Source organism: Vitis vinifera, chromosome 7 (assembly GCF_030704535.1).
Source record: "Vitis vinifera cultivar Pinot Noir 40024 chromosome 7, ASM3070453v1".
NCBI classification, from domain to species: domain Eukaryota; kingdom Viridiplantae; phylum Streptophyta; class Magnoliopsida; order Vitales; family Vitaceae; genus Vitis; species Vitis vinifera.
This window is the reverse complement of record NC_081811.1, coordinates 19006333-19027607: the sequence shown is the minus strand read 5'-3', so window position 1 is coordinate 19027607 and position 21275 is coordinate 19006333. Positions and strand designations below refer to the sequence as shown.

The window sequence follows — 21275 nt, the reverse complement described above, 5'->3', positions numbered from 1 at the left end:
TGGAGATTGTCAGAAACGGGATAGGCCTTGGTGTGATTATTGTAAGAAACTAGGCCATTATAAGGAGGCTTGCTGGAAGCTTCATGGCAAACCGGCTGATTGGAAACCAAAGCCACGGTCTGATAGAGATGGTAGAGCACACGTGGCTGCCAACTCTGAGAGCACATCTATTCCCGAGCCGAGTCCATTCAACAAAGAGCAGATGGAGATGCTACAGAAACTATTAAGCCAAGTTGGCAGTGGCAGTACTACCGGGATAGCCTTCACTGCTAATCAAGGAGGAATGAAGTTGTGGATAGTGGACACAGGTGCTTCTGATCACATGACAGGAGATGTTGCCATTCTTCAAAATTACAAGCCAAGTAATGGTCATTCATCCGTCCATATTGCTGATGGTTCAAAGTCAAAAATTGTCGGGACAGGTTCCATAAAACTTACTAAAGACTTGTATCTTGACTCTGTCCTTCATGTTCCAAACTTGGATTGTAATCTTTTGTCCATTAGCAAATTGGCCCATGATCTCCAATGTGTTACTAAATTTTATCCAAACTCGTGTGTTTTTCAGGACTTGAAATCGGGGAAAATGATTGGCAGTGGTGAACTGTGTTCCAGGCTCTACCTCCTCCCATGTGGCCAATTCTCAAACCAAGTCTCTCAAGCAAGTTGCGTATAGTCTCAGAGTATGTTAGAGTCTTTCAATTCTGTGTCAAATTCTAAGGTCAATAAAGATAGTGAGATTATAATGTTACACTATTGCCTTGGTCATCCTAGCTTTTTTTACCTTACAAAATTGTTTCCCAAATTATTTATCAATAAAAATCCAGCATCTTATCACTGTGAAATTTGTCAGTTTGCAAAGCATACTCGAACAGTATATCCTCAAATCCCATACAAACCTTCAACTATTTTCTCTTTAGTACATAGTGATGTGTGGGGTCCCTTACGGATAAAAAATATTTCTGGCACTCGATGGTTTGTGACATTCGTTGATGATCATACACGGGTAACATGGGTTTTCCTTATGAAAGAAAAGTCAGAGGTCGGGCACATTTTTCAAACCTTCAATCTTATGGTTCAAAATCAATTCAATTCCAAAATTCAAGTCCTCAAGTCAGATAATGCAAAGGAATATTTTACTAGTAGTCTCAGTACTTATCTTCAAAATCACGGCATTATCCACATAAGTTCTTGCGTTGACACCCTACAACAAAATGGGATGGCTGAACGCAAGAATAGACATCTCTTGGAGGTTGCCCGGTGCCTTATGTTTTCCTCTAATGTTCCAAACTATTTCTGGGGGGAAGCCATTCTCACAGCTACCTATTTGATTAACCGTATGCCATCCAAAGTGCTTACCTTTCAATCCCCATGTCAACTTCTCTTAAAAAAATTCCCTCACACCCGTGCAGCCTCTTCTGATTTACCACTCAAAGTATTTGGTTGCACGGCATTCGTTCATGTGTATCCTCAAAATCGTAGCAAATTTGCTCCTTGAGCCAATAAGTGCATTTTCCTAGGGTATTCTCTAACCCAAAAAGGGCACAAATGCTATTCTCCAACCAACAAAAGATTTTACACCACCATGGATGTCTCTTTCTTTGAACATGTCTTCTTCTATCCCAAATCTCATGTTCAGGGGGAGAGCATGAATGAACATCAAGTTTGGGAGTCTCTTCTTAAGGCTGTACCTTTTTCTCACTCAGAGTCACCAAATCCTTTCCAATCCACGCCCACTGAGTTGTCCACACCCATGCCGTCATCAGTCCAGCTAGCCCAGCCCACAAATGTTCCTTCTCCCGTGACCATCCAGTCTCCCATGCCTATTCAACCTATAGCCCCACAACTTGCTAATGAGAACTTACAAGTTTACATCAGGAGGAGGAAAAGACAGGAATTAGAGCATGGATCACAGCCAACATGTGGCCAATATATTGACTCCATTTCAAGTCTACCTGAAGAGAACATAGGTGAGGATAGGGCTGGAGAGGTGTTAATTCCCAGCATTGATGATTCTACTATGCCGATTGCATTGAGGAAGAGTGTTAGGAGATGTACAGATCATCCAATTGGGAATTATGTTACGTATGAAGGGCTATCACCATCTTACAGAGCATTTGCTACTTCTCTTGATGATACTCAGGTTCCCAACACAATACAAGAGGCATTCAAAATTTTAGAATGGAAGAAGGCAGTACAAGATGAGATTGATGCACTTGAGAAGAATGGGACATGGACTATCACAGATTTGTCGATTGGGAAGAGGCCCGTGGGGTGCAAGTGGATTTTCACCATAAAATACAAAGCAGATGGATCAGTCGAGAGATTCAAGGCTCGTTTGGTAGCTAGAGGGTTTACACAATCCTATGGGATAAACTATCAGGAGACTTTTGCTCCTATTGCAAAACTGAACACTATCAGGATTCTTCTCTCATTGGCTGTCAATCAAGATTGGTGCTTGCAACAACTGGACATAAAAAATGCGTTTCTAAATGGTGACCTAGAAGAGGAAGTCTACATGGAAATACCACCTGGTTTCGAAGGAAATATGGCAAAGAATCAGGTTTGCAAACTCCAAAAATCCTTGTATGGCCTTAAACAATCTCCCCGAGCCTGGTTTGATAGATTCACAAAGGCAGTCTTAAAGCTGGGCTACAAACAAGGTCAGGCTGATCATACTCTATTTGTCAAGAAGTCTCATGCCGGGAAAATGGCCATATTGATAGTATATGTCGATGATATTATTCTATTTGGGAATGATATGGAGGAATTACAGAATTTGAAGAAGTATTTTTCAGAAGAGTTTGAAGTTAAAGACCTTGGAAATTTGAAATATTTCCTTGGTATGGAAGTGGCTAGATCAAGGAAGGGAATTGTAGTCTCTCAAAGAAAATACATACTCGATCTTCTTAAGGAGACCGGTATGCTTGGATGCAAACCAATTGATACTCCTATGGATAGTCAGAATAAACTTGGTATCGAGAAAGAGAGTACACCGGTAGACAGGGGGAGATATCAGCGGCTCGTTGGGCGCTTGATTTATCTCTCACACACTCGGCCAGATATTGGCTTTGCAGTGAGTGCTGTAAGTCAATTCATGCACAGCCCCACTGAGGAACACATGGAAGCAGTCTACAGGATTCTTAGATATTTAAAAATGACACCAGGGAAAGGTCTATTCTTCAGAAAGACAGAGAATCGTGACACTGAAGTATACTCAGATGCGGATTGGGCAAGAAACATCATTGACAGGCGGTCCACTTTTGGATACTGTTCTTTTGTCTGGGGAAATCTTGTTACCTGGAGGAGTAAGAACCAATCAGTTGTAGCCAGAAGTAGTGCAGAAGCTGAGTACAGAGCACTAGCACAGGGAATCTGTGAAGGGATTTGGATAAAAAGGGTTCTTAGTGAACTAGGACAAACGAGTTCATCTTCGATTTTGATGATGTGTGATAATCAGGCAGCTATAAGCATAGCAAAGAACCCCGTGCATCATGACAGGACCAAGCACGTTGAGATTGACAGACACTTCATCACAGAGAAGGTGACTAGTGAGATGGTTAAATTGAACTACGTTCCTACCAAGCACCAAACCGCAGACATCCTCACCAAAGCTTTACCTAGGCCTAACTTCGAAGACTTAACTTGCAAGTTGGGATTATATGATGTATATTCTCCAGCTTGAGGGGGAGTGTTGAAATTTGGCATTCAAAGTTAGGGTTTTAATTTAGGAAAGTATTTTAGGAATAAAAAAAGGAGAGATCATTTAGGATATTTCCTTAGGATTCAGTTTCCTAATTTTAAGAGAGAATCAAGCTAGATTGATATTTTCTTATTCTGTCATTTTGTGTATATATATGTGTATGGTGTGTACCGAATAATCATCAATAAAAAGGAATTCAGAAATTCTTCAATATTAAACCTCATGAGTCTCAAGAAATGGCTCTCAAAGACTCCTGGCAAGATATTGGTGAATTGTAAGAATATTTGTAATGGTAATGTTAAGATTGCAGAATTAAAAAATAATCAGATGAATTTATTGAAGAGTGATTTGATAAAAAGGTGAAATAACTTATCCAAAAGAAGGAAATTAGCTAACGTTGAGAGGGAAGAGTGGATCCTTTCCACACCATGAGGAGCTTAAAAAGAGGGAAGAGTTAAAGAAACTAAAATGATAACCCTTGGATCCTCTTACAAAGTGTCAAGTATGGACTCCTGCTTTGGCAAGAGCAAAATTTGCTAAGGCATGGTCTAAGTTATGAATAGCATACAACTTTGGACACACTTGTAATTTCCATATTGCAGATTCATTTTTTGAAAATTGCCATCTGGATATCTATCATCTCTATGCCACAATAACAAAAGTGTTCTCCTAAGGTCTTAGTCCAACTTTCAAAGCCATAGACCACCACAAGCCAAAATTTCTTGAATAACAGGACAATTGTATACTTTAGGACTTGATAACAATGAGAAGAATTTTAGTGGAGGTAGAATGAAGTAGGTCTGCCCATGTAACATCTCCAACATTCCTTTGACTCTAAAGCCTTTTTTTACTCCTTTCCTACTTTTCCATTCCTTGTCATGTGTTTGGCTGCACCTTCATGTTCTTTGTCTATATACATGGAAAACAGTTATATTCTTAGGGCTCTTCATTTAGTACTTCAGTATATATATTCAACACACACACACACACACACACACACACACACACACACACACATATATATATATATACACACACATATATTAATTATAATCAGAATTCATTGCTTGAATATTAATCTATAAAGAATCCATAAAACTTGATTTTTGCTTCTCTTTTCATTCCATACTTATGCAATCTTTAATTGTTGTTGCATTAGTGCTTGTCTTTAGGTGTTGAAGATGTGGATGAGGTTCATACAACAGTTTTTTGCCTTCCAAAAGGTGAGCTACCGACCACCCTTAAGTGGTTGTTAATTGAAGATTGTCATAAACCGAGGATGTTCATCCAAGGGAATTAAGCACCATGCTTTAATGGACAACAATAACACTTGTTGTCTTGAATGAATAGAGGTATGGGGATGTTCATCTCTAAAGTCCATTCCATGGATCTCCAAAGAACTCTACAACTGCCTAAACTCTCATCCTTTGTGCCAAAGGAAGGGCTGCCACTAACACTTGTAAGAGTTGTAATGGGGACATGTCCTATTCTAAAACAAAGGTGCCTCAAGAGCAAAGGAAAATATTAGCCCAAGATTGCCCACATCCCCTACATGGGAACATATGACATTGTATTACAATAACAAGTTCAACCAGGCACCCCAATTCTTTGTAATCTTGCACCAAAGATTCTACTCACTAATTATTATTTTGTTTAAATATGTTCTAGTCTTTTCTTATCCTTTTTTACCTCAAGGATTCTATTATTTCTAAAAGAAGCTCCAAGGGTTTCATGAAATTGCCAACAACCCACCCTGAGATAGATAACATTGTACAACAGTAAAAAGTTCAATCATGTAGCCCAATTTCGTGAACCCATGGCAAATGTGAAAGCCTTTTAATCACGGTAACCCGAAAAGGCAATAGAAAAGGCTGCATGATCATCTCATATCTCTTGTAGAGTTGAGACTCATCATGCTCAAAAATCTTTTCCTCTGAAGGGACTGTCATTTTGTGGTTAGTGATTGTGAGGAGAATACTTTTATTATTGACTTATCTACTTTTGAATTCCTCATTGATTAAAATTTGATTAGGAGTTTTGGCTTTTGACTGCAGTTATAGGCTCTAAACACTAACATCTCTCTAAAACAATCAGCTATATGCATGGTCTCATCACTCCAACTTCTCTAGCATCCAAAAACTCTAGAATCGGGAATGTGCCCTTAGCTTTGTCCTTATTGGCCAAAATAAGCCATTCCTGCCGCACTTCAATTTGTAAGTTCTAATAGAAAGCAATTTTCACCATTCTCAACTCAAAAGATTGCCTTTACCTTTTGATAATGATGGAATTTATGTTGTACATGTAGGATGACATGCAAATGAAAGCAAAATTTCTTAGGTCTGGTGCAGCTCATTGGCATCTGCATGGGTAAATATCCTAATCATGAAATTTTGTGTTTAATGAAAGCAAAATTGTTGCATTTAGTGGACCATTCTTTTTTACTTTTGGTATATGTGATTCCAATTTCTAGTCTAACAGTTTTTGTTAACACCTTTTGCACTATTCTCAAAAGGTTTTGAGGTCATGCATTACATATAAAGACTCATCAGTTAAAAAAAAACACAAAACTAATTTTAATTCTCTTCTTTTTGTTTTGTTTTTGAGATGATGTGAGTTTTTCCCCCATTGGTTTGGTATGGGCAAGTGGTGTTAATAGGAATCTGAGGGCCTCAAGGAGTTAGAGAACATTATCAATCAAGTATTCAACAAATGTTGAGAGAAATAAAATTAGACAATGGTGAGAAGAAGAAATTTCAAATCCAGGGTGAGCCTTGGTTTTTTGCTTTCCATGTTTCAAATTAAGCTTTTAATATGTGATCTCGGTCTTTTAGTTTTGCCCAGTGCTTATATTTTTTTATGATCTAAATTGAGCCTTCACTTCTACCATGTCTCAATTGGTGCTTGCATTTCTAAGTGTCAAGTGTCATTCTTTTGGAGGTTATTCAATTTTCAGACTATGACAAGATAAAATCTCAATGCAATCCTAATTACACGTTTTTCTTTCTAGAATCATTTGAACTTAGTAATAATTCAACCTATGTTTTGAATTTCAGGATATGAGACTTGTTTCATCTGAAAAAGAATGTAGGTAGAACCCAAGTGAATCCCACCATTTGAAAACTTATGCATCAATGGTTACTGCTCTTGCCCACCCAGATTTGGATTTGAAAGACGAAAATACAATGCATCAATGGTTCAGTTGGGAAAACAATTTTCATACATGGAGAGAGAGCAGAAGAGGATTCTTGCAAGTAGCCAAGCGATTCCTTACGTACAATTTTATTAATTGCCTTAAATGCATTGTACCTTATGGAGAGAGAGCATTGGCCTATCGCCAAAATTTTGAAAAAATCGATGGTTTTTTTACAGTCTTCCTCTGTTGCTCCGTGTGTCACTCTATGCTCGATTTTTTCATCGATTTTTCACCTCCAAATTGATATATCATCGATATTTCGCTGATATTACTGAAATTTTTTCGAAATTCTCATCGATTGATAATTGGTGCCTAATATTATGTCGGGCACCATTGATATTTGATATATCAACGATATTTTGCTGAAAAATATGAAATTTTAATCTTTGCCTATAGGCAAGTGTTTCCTCCATCCCACTCAACTATATATCAAAACAATCAAAACATATTTACTAGGCAAAACCTCAATATATATATATATATATATATAATAAAAAAATTAAAAAAAAAAAAAAAAACCAGAAAGCATTGGCCTTAAGTTAGTGATTATGCCTAAAAGATTAATGTCAAATTATCTTCACCAATAAATACAATATTCTTACTACATTTTTTCAAACGATTCTCTATGGCCAAAATCTAAATAAATAAAATAAAAATAATATATTATATGTGCCTTTTATATGTAGTATATTGGTTTTGCTCATGCATGTAGTATAATTATTTTGTAAATAAAATAATTTTTGAAAAAAGAAATAATAGTAATAATAATGATAAAGTGAATAATTGAAAAAAAAATTAAAAGATAGACTTTATCTTCTTTTTGCTTTTGCCCTATTCCTTTTTTTTCCTTTCTAGCAACACTACTGCAACATTACCATTTTTCAAACCAATAAGCATCCACTAAGCAACACTCTATTCTCTGTCTCTGTCTCTCTGTCTCTGTCTCTCTCTCTCTCTCTCTCTCTCTCTTTTCCATTGCAATCGTGGACCATGCAGCACCTATTTTTTGGCAGCTGTAACACCTTCACGTTTTTTCAACCATGGAGAGCTTTTTACTTTATTCAAATATGATTAACCTTTTATTTTATTTTATTTTCAATTAAAACAATCCATTTTTTATTTTTTTTAAAAACATAAAAATGATGGAGAAAAGGATAAAACATAAATTTGAAATCTTTACCATCAAAATTTTTCAAACAAAAAATAAAGTGCAACCTTCAAAGCTTCTAAGAACAAAGTGAATGAGTCTGAAGATAGTTTTTTTATGTTTGTGCTTTTGATACCATGGATATCCACATTTGCACATGCATTTTAAAAGAAATCCATAACTCTCTACTTGCATTGAATCGACTAATTTTTATTTTTTTTTAATAGTAGTCATTTATTGTCATGCCTTATGATTGTTGTGTATATTTATATCCTTATTCTCTTTAGATATTGATTATATATTATAGCATTTGATTATATGCTTTAGATATCCAACAAAAAAAAATCGTAGAAATCATTGAAGTTCTCTCAACTTGATATTAGATATTGATTTAGGGTTTAAATGGGTGTTATAACTTATGTCATACTGTAGACCCCCATTTTGGGGTGTATTTTTGCAGATCATTTTTGCCAGGTGGAAGGCTCTTGGAAGACCACATGTTGCCCTAAGATTGGTCATTGGGGAATTGATTCGTCCCCAATTGGTGTACTCTTGATTCAGTCCTTAGACGGGAGTTATCAACAAAATTTATAAACCTAATTCACCATATACTAGGGTAGCATAGCTAGCATAGCATAGTGGTTCTAGGATCGTCCACAGGGATGTGTTTTCATTTCACACATGATATTAGTTTAAAGAATTGGATTGGTGTTTTTTCTTTTATGAGTTAGCTTTAAAAGAAAACATAATCTTTGGTTGAAAAATGTTGGTTTTAAGCTAACCAAAAAAATAGTAACTGATATTAATTATAAAGAAAAGGTTTCTTGGAGTTTCAGGTCACTAGGCTCAGGTTCCTTATACAAAAGGGGATATTCCAGATCTTTTCCTTGCATTAGGGATTTAACCTACAGTTATCCTCCCAACTGGTGTGTTACAGTTGCTTCCCATTAATGGTTTCAACGCTAAATCCCTCTCACTGATGCATCTTGCAATGGCTCGTACCTCTCACCTAGCATTTGCCATTTAGGGTGATCCTTAACCTTGAATTACCCTTCAAAAGCTTGTTGGAGATAATTAATGGATGTCTCCAGGGAGTCCAAAAGCTTACCAAGTGTTGGCTATTCTAGATAATCCTACCTTTAAACCACTTCCCAGAGGCTCGCAAGAGATAACTAATGGATCTCTGTGGATTGAGTCCGAAAAGCTTACCAAGTGTTGGCCCGGGTGATTATAAGGGATTTCAAGTTAACTAAAAATATAAAAACCATTACCGGATCACAACTTCCTCTTCATTAAAAATTGAAACAATGAAAACTCCCACTTTTGTATCTGGGTCCCTTACCTAGCTTCCTTCAGTCCAAGAAACAAAAAGTCTAGCCACTCATCCTCTGAGAAAACATCCTCAAAGATTGTTTGGCTAGAAAGAAAATACAATCAAAGTGAGTAGGTAAGGCGGAGCAAAGCTCTATATGTTTCTTACTAAAAAATGTACAAGTGATCCCCAAGAATGTTTTCCGAGATTCTGAGATAGATATTACAAAAATAGATATGTTAAGATATATATAGAAAGATATTTTTAACCCCTCAATTAGATATCCTAAATATCTAAAAAGATCTTTAGCTGATTACAATGAGAGAATAGATAATTACACAAAATATCTTGAGGTAAAAATCTAACTGAGTTGGTGCGCAAATATCTGAAGATTACATGAAGATTTCACAAGTTAGATATGGAGTTGCGAAAATTTCGCAAGGTTGAAAAGGAGTTGTGAAATTTTTGCAATGTTGAAAAGGAATTGCGAAAATTTCTTTTGGCTTGCAAAAATTTCACAAATGGTGAAAAGAGGTTGCAAAATTCTTTAGTGTTAGATTTCTTCTCTGATTCTCTTCCTTGCATACTTGATTGATTTGGCAAAGGCTTCGAAGCTCTCCAAAACTTGAATTTTTCATGTAATTTAGCTTCAATCTTGCTTTGCCATGGATTATACCAAGTTCTCCCTCATTCTTGGCTTGTTTTAATGATAAAAAAAGCTATCAAAAACATCAAAACTTGCCAAAAATTGATTAGTAACACTTGTAAGGGTCCATAATGTGCCAATTAGGTTAAAAGGTAATAAATACTACTCAAAAGTGTTTAAAAGAGTTTATAAGAAGCTACAAAAGAGCACTTTTTAAGTAGTAATCACTCCCTCCAACCAACATATTACTAGTCCCTTAGCAATGAATGAGAGAAAAACAAAAATAAGATAGTAAAATAATTTACAAGTTCATGCTGATCACTCCAAAAAATCATAAGTGGCATGATTGTAAAGCATATTCTCACATGAAATATTAAAGAAGCGAAACTCATCCTTTAACAAGAGGATATCAAAAATCTTACCTGATCATAATTCATACACAGTAGGTATTATGCAAATTTAAGTAATGAGAGGATTTTCACTTTCCTAGGCTCAATCATTACTTTTCCACAAAAATCTGTGTTAAGCTTATTAGTTTCCGAATATAGTACTCTGAACTAATCTCTCCCCCCAACCTAGTTCTTTCTCAGACTTTAGCAAACTGACCACTTCCAATAAGCTAAGAATGCACCTCTTTTATTTCACAATTGTTTTTCTTGTAGGTGTGAGGTATTGTTTTCTAAAGTGTCCATGTAACGGGAATCCATCGATGACTCCCAACCAATCAAGGTTTAGGGCATCAAGCTTTAAGGATATTTTGACCACTAACTCCTCAGATTTTTACCCCGGACTTTTGAAATTGAAATTGATTACTACCCAAAAAGTGCTATTTTACACCTTTAATGCATTATGTTTTAAGCACTTTTGTGTAGTAGTTCTCCATCTTTAGTCCAATTGGCATGTTAAGGACCTATCAATGTCTTCTAATCATATTTGTGGCTAGTTTTAGTGTTTTGACAGCTTTTTGGATCATTAAGACAAGCCAAGCAAAGGAGAGAAGCAAAGAGAAGCAAAGTGAAAAAATCAGAGGACAACAGCTTCAGTCTTCTTTCATACTTTTGGAGCACTTCCCGAAGTTCATTTTCTACATGCTATATACCATTTCAAATCTCAGGAAGTCAAGAATCCAATGCTTCAAACCGTGTACAATTTGGAGCTGAAATGAGGAAGATATGGCCTTCGGAAGACAACTGCTCCAGGCTTGTGCGAAATTTTCGCACAACACCTTCAAAATTCGCACAGCCCATGCGTGGTGCGAATTTTCCTCTGTTTTTGCCGACTCCACTTTAGATATTTTCTTATGTATTTTTTGATGTAATTTTCTTTCTTATCCTTGTAACTAACCAATCACAAGCTTTTGCTTTTGTAAAGACTATATAAGGGGTGGAAATCACCTTTTTGAATATATGTGATATGTGTTACGTTTAACACTTAGAAAAATATACAGAGCTCTCTCGTTTCTCTTTTCTCTTTACTATTTTATTTTTCTTGGAAGCCAAACAACCTCTGAGGATGTTTTCCCGGAGGATGAGAGGCTAAACTTTTGGTTTCTTGGAGTGAAGGAAGCTAGGTGAAAAGTCCAGATGAAAAGGTGGAAAGCTTTCGTGCATTAAATTCAGGTAGTTGGAGTTCATAAATGGCTTCTAAATCCAAAGTTTTGCTTTAAATCCCTTAGAATCACTTTGAATGGCCAATACATGGTAAGCTTCAGGTCTCTATGGATGCTTATTACTAGATCCATATCAGTCTATTAGTTATCATGTACGAGCCATTGGAAAGTGATTCAAGGTGAAGACCCATAGTGTCTAAAGCCATTAATGGACCTTGACTACCATTCCTATTGACTTTTTATGGATTAAATCTTCATTGTCAAACCTATATCGGTTCGGGAAATAACTATAGGTTAAATCCCCAATGCGAGGAGAAAAATCCAAAATTTTCCACTTTGCATTCTGAACTTGATCCTAGCAACCCTTAGCTCTGAGAGACTTTCTTTCTTCTATTTTCACTTAGTTTATATTAGTTTAGTTTCAAACACTTTCAAAACAAATTTTATTTTCTTTTAAACTTTAAGTTTTTTTATAAAGAAAATCATTAAATTCAATTTCTAACCTTGAGTATATCACTGGTAGAATGAAAACCCATCCCAGAGTTCGACCCTAGAGCCACTATACTATAGTAGCTTTGCTACGCTAGTATGAGGTCATAGGTTTTATAAATGTTTTTGATTAAATGACCCAACTGGAGTTTCACGCGAATCAAAATGGCGTCGTTGCCGGGGATGGTGCCACAATACAGTGATACAACCTTTTAAAGGCTACTTGTGATTTTCATCACAAGTTTGGTGAATTCCTTTTTCACTAACTTCATTTCCTTTCATTTTCCTTTTGTTAAGTTTATTTTCGTTTTCTTTCTAACCTTAACTTTTTTCTAGTTTTCTTTTGTTTTGGTTGTTTTTGTTTTATTTCAGGTAAGTTGTAACTTGTGTATGCCCTATTGGATTCGGGACCAAGAGGGAAGATTAGTAAGGATTGAGAATCCTCAAGACACAGAGTTGGATATCTGTGTAAACATCATGGACCCTCCACAAGAGGATCAGAATTCTCAACACGGTCAAGGGGGTAATCCAAATGCATATCTATCCATGAGGGATAGAATACACCCACCAAGGATGAGTGCACCCTCATGCATCGTACCTTCTCTTGAGCAGCTGGTTATAAGGCCCCATATTGTGCCCCTTCTACCAAATTTCCATGGAATGGAAAGTGAGAATCCATATGCCCACATCAAGGAGTTTGAGGAGGTTTGCAATACCTTTAGAGAGGGAGGAGCTTCAATAGACTTGATGAGAATCAAGCTATTCCCTTTTACTTTGAAGGATAAGGCAAAAATATGGCTTAATTCTTTAAGGCCAAGGAGCATAAGGAATTGGGTTGATCTTCAAGCCGAATTTTTGAAGAAATTTTTCCCCACCCATAGGACCAATGGGTTGAAGAGACAAATCTCAAATTTTTCTACAAAAGAAAATGAGAAGTTCCATGAATGTTGGGAAAGGTATATGGAGGCCATCAATGCTTGCCCTCATCATGGCTTTGATACATGGCTCTTGGTGAGCTATTTTTATGATGGGATGTCTTCCACCATGAAGCAAATTCATGAAACCATGTGTGGGGGAGATTTTATGAGCAAGAATCCGGAAGAAGCCATGGACTTTTTAAGTTATGTGTCTGAGGTGTCAAGAGGATGGGATGAGCCCAACTCAAGAGAGAAAGGAAAGTTTCCCTCTCAACCAACCCAAAATCCAAAGGGTGGAATGTACGTGTTAAGTGAAGACATGGACATGAAGGCTAAGGTGGCAACAATAGCAAGGAGGTTGGAAGAACTTGAGTTGAAAAAGATGCATGAAGTCCAAGCCATTTCCGAGACACAAGCCCATGTCATGCCATGCACCATTTGCCAATCATGTGATCATGTGGTAGATGAGCGCCCAACCATGCCAGCTGTGAGGGAGATGTTAGGTGATCAAGCCAATGTTGTGGGGCAATTTAGGCCTAACAACAATGCACCTTATGGAAACACCTATAATTCAAGCTGGAGAAACCATCCAAATTTTTCTTGGAAACCAAGACCACCTCCATACCAACCAGCCCAAACCCAAGCACCTCAACAAACCTCTTCAGTGGAGCAAGCCATTGCGAACCTAAGTAAAGTCATGGGTGACTTTGTGGGTGAACAAAAGGCAATCAACTCCCAATTGCATTAAAAGATTGAAAATGTTGAGAGTTCTCAAATTAAGAGAATGGAGGGGATGCAAAATGATCTATCTCAGAAGATAGATAATATTCAATACTCCATCTCTAGGCTTACCAACCTCAACACAGTGAATGAGAAGGGAAAGTTTCCCTCTCAACCAAGCCAAAATCCCAAGGGTGTTCATGAAGTTGAAACTCAAGAGCGGGAGTCTTCAAAGTTGAGGGAGGTTAAAGCTGTGATCACTTTGAGGAGTGAAAAGGAGGTTGATCAATCCTTGCCTAAGGTGAGGCAAGATGAAGAACTCGTGTCAAAGAAAACCTTGGTTAAAGAGAGTAATAACCAAGAAGAGAAGAGTGGGAAGAAAAGTGCATCCAAATCAAGCATTGAAGAAGAACCAAGGATAGTGATTAAAGAGGATATGATGAAGAAACATATGCCTCCCCCTTTTCCTCAAGCTTTACATGGAAAGAAGGAAATCAAGAATTCATCAGAAATTCTTGAAGTTTTGAGACAAGTGAAGGTGAATATACCCTTACTTGATATGATCAAACAAGTCCCCACATATGCAAAGTTTCTAAAGGACTTGTGCACGGTCAAGAGAGGGTTACATGTGACAAAGAATGCATTCCTCACTGAGCAAGTAAGTGCTATCATTCAGAGTAAGTCCCCAGTTAAGTATAAAGATCCGGGATGTCCCACCATTTCAGTCAACATTGGAGGGACACATGTGGAGAAAGCTTTACTAGACTTGGGGGCAAGTGTGAATTTGCTCCCATACTCTGCGTACAAGCAACTGGGACTTGGTGGATTGAAGCCCACAACCATCACTCTCTCTTTAGCTGACAGGTCAGTCAAAATCCCAAGGGGGGTGATAGAGGATGTTCTAGTTCAAGTGGACAAATTCTACTATCCTGTGGATTTTGTGGTGCTTGATATTGATCCCACTGTTAAGGAAGCAAACTATGTACCAATCATCATTGGGAGACCTTTCCTAGCTACCTCCAATGCCATCATCAATTGTAGAAATGGGGTGATGCAGCTCACATTTGGGAAAATGACCTTGGAATTAAATATATTCCACCTATGCAAGAGGCATCTTCACCCAGAAGATGAGGAAGGATTGGAGGAGGTGTGCTTGATCAACACCTTAGTTGAAGAGCATTATGACAAGAATTTACAAGAGAGCTTGAATAAAAGCCTTGAAATGTTTAAAGAAGGGTTACCTGAACCCTCTGATGTTCTAGCCATCATGTCTCCTTGGAGGAGACGGGAAGAGATCTTACCACTATTCAATAAGGAGGACTCACAAGGAGCAGCTGTGGAGGACCCTCCAAAGCTTGTTTTGAAGCCGCTTCCTGTTGATTTGAAATATGCATATTTGGAGGAAGATGAGAAATGTCCAGTGGTGGTTTCTTCAACTCTTACTAGTGATCAAGAGGATAGTCTTTTGGGAGTCCTCAGGAAATGCAAGAAAACCATTGGATGGCAAATTTCTGATCTGAAAGGGATTAGCCCTTTGGTGTGCACCCACCATATCTATATGGAGGAAGATGCCAAACCAGTGAGGCAGCCCCAGAGGAGGTTGAATCCTCACATGCAAGAGGTGGTGAGGGGTGAAGTTCTGAAGCTACTCCAAGCTGGGATCATATATCCCATTTCAGACAGCTTGTGGGTGAGCCCCACCCAAGTAGTCCCAAAGAAATCTGGAATTACTGTGGTCCAGAATGAGAAAGGGGAGGAAGTCTCTACACGTCCTACCTCAGGATGGAGGGTGTGTATAGACTACAGGAGGTTGAATTCAGTGACTAGGAAGGACCATTTCCCATTGCCTTTCATGGACCAAGTCCTTGAGAGAGTCTCAAGACATCCTTTCTACTGTTTTTTGGATGGTTACTCGGGGTACTTCCAAATAGAGATTGATTTGGAAGATCAAGAAAAGACAACCTTCACTTGCCCCTTTGGTACTTTTGCGTATAGGAGAATGCCCTTTGGTCTATGTAATGCTCCTGCAACTTTCCAAAGATGTATGCTGAGCATCTTCAATGATATGGTGGAGCGCATCATGGAAGTCTTCATGGATGACATCACTATATATGGAAGTTCTTATGAGGAGTGTTTGTTGCATTTAGAAGCTGTTCTCCACAGATGTATTGAGAAAGACCTAGTGCCAAATTGGGAGAAGTGCCATTTTATGGTACAACAAGGAATTGTCTTAGGACATATCATCTCCAAGAATGACATTGAGGTAGATAAGGCAAAGGTGGAGCTAATTGTTAAGTTGCCACCTTCCACAAATGTTAAAGGAATTAGGTAATTCCTAGGACATGTTGGGTTCTATAGGAGGTTCATTAAGGATTTATCAAAAATCTCAAAGCCTCTTTGTGAACTCTTGGTAAAGGATGCCAAGTTTGTGTGGGATGCGAAGTGTCAGAAGAGTTTTGAGGAACTGAAGCAATTCCTCACAACTGCACCAATAGTGAGAGCCCCAAATTGGAAATTACCTTTTGAGGTAATGTGTGATGCAAGTGATCTTGCTATGGGGGCTGTCTTGGGGCAAAGAGAAGATGGAAAGCCCTATGTGATTTATTATGCGAGCAAAACTTTGAACAAGGCTCAAAGAAACTACACAACTACTGAGAAGGAGTTGTTGGCAGTAGTTTTTGCCTTGGATAAGTTTTGTGCCTATTTGGTAGGGTCCTCTATAGTGGTGTTCACTGACCATTCCACTTTGAAGTACTTGCTAACCAAGCAAGATGCCAAGGCAAGATTGATAAGATGGATCCTTTTGCTCCAAGAATTCAATCTCCAAATCCGGGATAAAAAGGGGGTAGAAAATGTGGTAGCTGACCACTTGTCAAGACTTGTGATAGCACATGACTCACATGGTCTACCTATCAATGATGACTTCCCTGAGGAGTCTCTCATGTCAATAGAGGTAGCTCCATGGTATTCTCACATTGCAAATTTCTTGGTTTCTGGAGAAATTCCGAGTGAGTGGAGTGCCCAAGACAAGAGGCATTTCTTTGCTAAGATCCATGCCTATTATTGGGAGGAGCCTTTTCTCTTCAAATATTGTGCAGATCAAATCATAAGGAAATGTGTTCCTGAACAAGAGCAATCAGGAATTCTTTCCCATTGCCATGATAGTGCATGTGGAAGTCATTTTGCCTCCGAGAAAATAGCTATGAAAGTGATCCAATCAGGTTTTTGGTGGCCCTCTCTTTTCAAGGATGCCCACTCTATGTGCAAGGGATGTGATCGGTGTCAAAGGCTTGGGAAGCTAACACGCCGAAATATGATGCCCTTGAACCCCATCTTGATAGTGGATGTTTTTTATGTTTGGGGGATAGACTTCATGGGACCATTTCCAATGTCGTTTGGACATTCCTACATTTTGGTGGGAGTGGATTATGTCTCTAAGTGGGTAGAAGCAATCCCATGTAGGAGCAATGATCATAAGGTGGTTCTTAAATTCCTCAAGGATAACATCTTTGCAAGATTTGGAGTGCCTAAGGCCAGTATAAGTGATGGAGGAACTCACTTTTGCAATAAACCTTTTGAGACTCTTCTAGCCAAATATGGGGTTAAGCACAAGGTAGCTACACCTTATCACCCTCAAACAAGTGGCTAAGTTGAGTTAGCCAACCAGGAGATCAAGAATATATTGATGAAGGTGGTGAATGTGAATAGGAAGGATTGGTCTACTAAGCTCCTGGATTCCTTATGGGCTTATAGGACCGCTTACAAGACCATTCTTGGAATGTCTCCTTATCGCCTTGTTTATGGCAAAGCATGTCATCTTCCAGTGGAGGTTGAATATAAAGCATGGTGGGCAATCAAGAAGCTCAACATGGATTTGACAAGAGCCGGGTTGAAGAGATGTTTGGATTTGAATGAATTGAAGGAAATGAGGAATGATGCTTACCTCAATTCAAAAATTGCAAAAGAGAGGTTGAAGAAATAGCATGATCAGTTGGTAAATCAAAAGAATTTTGCCAAGGGACAAAGAGTCTTGCTTTATGACTCTAAGCTTCATCTTTTTCCGGGAAAATTGAAATCAAGGTAGACGGGTCCTTTCATTGTTCATGATGTGCAACCAAATGAAGTAGTGGAACTACTCAACTTCAATAGCACTCGAACTTTCAAAGTGAATGGGCATCGTCTCAAGCCCTATATGGAATCATTTTCCCGAGACAAGGAGGAATTCATCCTCCTTGATCCACCTCCAACATGAAAATACTTGGTTTATGGTTGAACTTAGTCTCTTCAAAGACTAAAGAGTTCATCCTCTTTTTGTTTTCTTTTAAGTTGATTCTAGTTTAATTTAGTGTTTTTCCATGTTTTGATTTTTATTTTTGACTTTAAGGTCGTTCTAATGTGTTTTGAATTGGTTTTTTGTGTTAACATTCAGGTAGGAAAGCTTGAAGAATGAAGGCATGGTGAAAACAAAGGGAAAACAGGGGAGAAAAAAACCAAACTCAGTAATTTTCGCACAACACTTCCTGTTGTGCGAAATTTTCACACAACACATTCCTTGTGCGAAAACGCTTTTGTGCCAATTTCCAAAAAACATGCTCTCGGTCCCTTCCCAAAATCCCTTGTGCGAATTTCACAGGAATGCGAACCTTGTGCGAACCTTGTGCGAACCTTGTGCGAATTCATTTTTGGGACAAATTTTCAAAACCATGCTCTCTGTCTTGGTACTCCACAGGAATGCGAAATTTTCGCACAACACAAGGTGTCGTGCAAAATTTGCACTTCCTCTTTAAAGGTCGTGTTCTCCTCTTCCAATGCTCAATTTCTTCTTCATTTCTCTCAACACCTCTCTTCCGATCACCCAATCCCTTCCTTAAGCCCTTTTTCTTCATCATTCCCCACTCTCAGCACCACCATGGCGGCCCATCTCCATAACTCCACTCCATAGCCGCGGCATTCACTATTCATCACCGCCCACTCCTTCAATTTTCATCTCCTTCCACCATAAAAAACCTTCCAATTCTTCACTCAACACTCTAAATCCATTCCTCAACCAATCCCAACCTTGCATTTACCAAACCAAAGCCTCAAGCTAAGGATTCAAGCCACGTTTTCTTCAAAGGAAACCCATTGCCGCCGGGTAGAGGAGCTCCAAATTTCAAATTCTCTTCGTAAAAAAGCTCCAATTTCCAAGCCTAACCACCATGAAAAATCTTTTTCCTACCTTAGCCAGCATTTCCCACCCTCAAAAGCCAAAAATTTTCACCATTTGAACGAGCTTCAAAATTGCAAAAGGGCGGGTGAATAGTGCTTGTGCGAAATTTTCGCACAACACCTAGTGTTGTGTGAAATTCGCACAACACCCCCCTTGTGCGAAAAATTCGCACAACACCCCCCCTTGTGCAAATTTTTAGTTTCTCCATCCGTACCCTCCCCAATCCCAAGCCTCTAAGCCTCATTTCATTGCTTCATCATGCCTAAGACCCGAGGAGGACATACCTCAGCTCCCTAGAGCAGTGAGAGAGCCGCCCCTGTGCGGGCCCCACTAGATGCGCCGCCACATTTAGCTGATTCTACCCCTCAGAGCAGATACCATACGAGGAGAGCATCTGCCACGCCTGTGGCCCATACTCAGATTCCACCTCGGGGTCCTCCTACAAAGAAAGCCAAGACTTCAGAGCCAAGGGAAGTCCCTCCTGCTCCATCCACTTCAGCTCCCTCGGAGCCTGTACCAGAGGCAGCATCATCTGATGCCCCACTTGCTGTTCCTCCTACCTCAGAGCTGCCCATCACTATCCCTACTACAGAGTACCGTGACTTGCTCGCTTCTTTCCAGACTCTGACCACTACTCAGACGGCCATTATGGAGCGGATGGACCACTTCCAGCTTCAGTAGGACCAGCAGACTCTCATTCTCCGTGAGATTCAGCAGCACCTCGGTCTTTTGCCACCAGCTCCACCTGTAGAGATGCCTTCCTCAGTTCCAGCAGAGGACCCCTCCTATCCACCAGAGAAGCCTACTACTTGATCATATGATCACTCATCTCTCTTTTTGTATTTATATTCTACGTTTTTGGATGTCTTATATATTTTGGACCACTTTTATACTGGGATTGGATATATTCCATGTTTATCTTGTATATTGTACTCTCTCTTAGTTTATATAGACATCTTTTTTTTTTAATGTATTTTAGCTATTCTTTTTTATTCCCTCTAATCATCACTCTTATGATTTTTCTTTTCTTTTGCAACATGTGGTTTCTCCTGTTCATTCAGAGTCCCTTACTATCAGGAGGTATCACTTCCTCCCTTTTATTATCACTTGTTTTTAGAACATTGGAGACAATGTTCATCTTAGTTGGGGGGAGAGTTGAGGAAGTAATTTGTTGAATTTTGGTTAAGTTATATTGCTAACAAATTTTTTGCAAACTCTCCTTGTTTTCTTAAAGATAAATTCTTAAAAATAAATAGGAGAAATTAAATTCTTATCTTATTGCCATAGTCTCAGAGTTTGTATTATGCTTATTAAAGTTGTTAAATTGTTGAAGCTCCTTTTGATTTCAATCTTAATTCTTCCACTCTAATCTTTTCACACACTGAACACATTAGATTCCAGTTATAAGATGGAAAACTTTCTCACCTCCTAAACTTAAGAAATTTTCGACTTGGTACCATTGACCTCATTCTATTAGTGTTGGGACACCTTATAAAAGGCCAATGTGTCTTATGAAATTTTTTTTTTTTGCTTCACTTGCTTTGAAACCCGAGCAAGGTCCGAGGGGTATATGGTGAAAATCTTTAAAACCTGGTGCCCTAAGCCTTCAATGGTTGGGAGTCACCGACCTCACTGCTCGTTACATGGGTGGATGAGTGGAGTATATATTTAAAAAAAAAAAAAAAGAGGTGTGTTCTTAGCCTTCTATATATGAGTTAGTGTTGCTAAAGTTAGAGAAAAACCTTAGTTGGGGGGAGAATATAGTTTGACACACTATAACTGGAAACTAAGCATCTTAACACTTAGATTTTTGTGGAAGATTAAGAGTTGGTCCTTTGGGAGTGGAAATTATTTTGATACTCAAATTTGCATAATGCCCGCTCTTTGCATGTTGTGATGGGTAAGTTATTTGATGACTCTTGTTGATGATTGAGTTTTATATCCTTGACTTGCCACGAGAGAGTTTGATCCAATCATGCCACTTGATTATTTTTTGGAGTGATCAGCATGATTTTGTAAATTATTATATTATCTATTTTTCTTTATTTTTCTCTCCTTCATTACTTAGGGACTAGCAATGTGTCAGTTGGGGGGAGTGATTACTACCCAAAAAGTGTTATTTTACACCTTTAATGCATTATGTTTTAAGCACTTTTGTGTAGTAGTTCTCCATCTTTAGTCCAATTGGCATGTTAAGGACCTAGAAATGTCTTCTAATCATATTTGTGGCTAGTTTTAGTGTTTTTACAGCTTTTTGGATCATTAAGACAAGCCAAGCAAAGGAGAGAAGCAAAGAGAAGCAAAGTGAAAAAATCATAGGACAGTAGCTTCAG

The 21275-nt window shown here is 38.4% G+C and overlaps 1 long non-coding RNA gene and 1 other non-coding gene across 29 annotated transcripts in view; one reads left to right on the top strand and one right to left on the bottom strand.

The window, feature by feature from the left end:
- LOC104878210 (putative disease resistance protein At3g14460) overlaps nt 1-21275 on the top strand; it is a 92941-nt gene that overhangs the window by 27109 nt on the left and 44557 nt on the right. The gene's annotated exons all lie outside the window — the stretch shown is intronic.
- LOC132254125 (small nucleolar RNA R71) lies at nt 12985-13091 on the bottom strand. The gene has a single exon (XR_009466294.1). It is a non-coding gene; the product is annotated as a small nucleolar RNA R71 (small nucleolar RNA).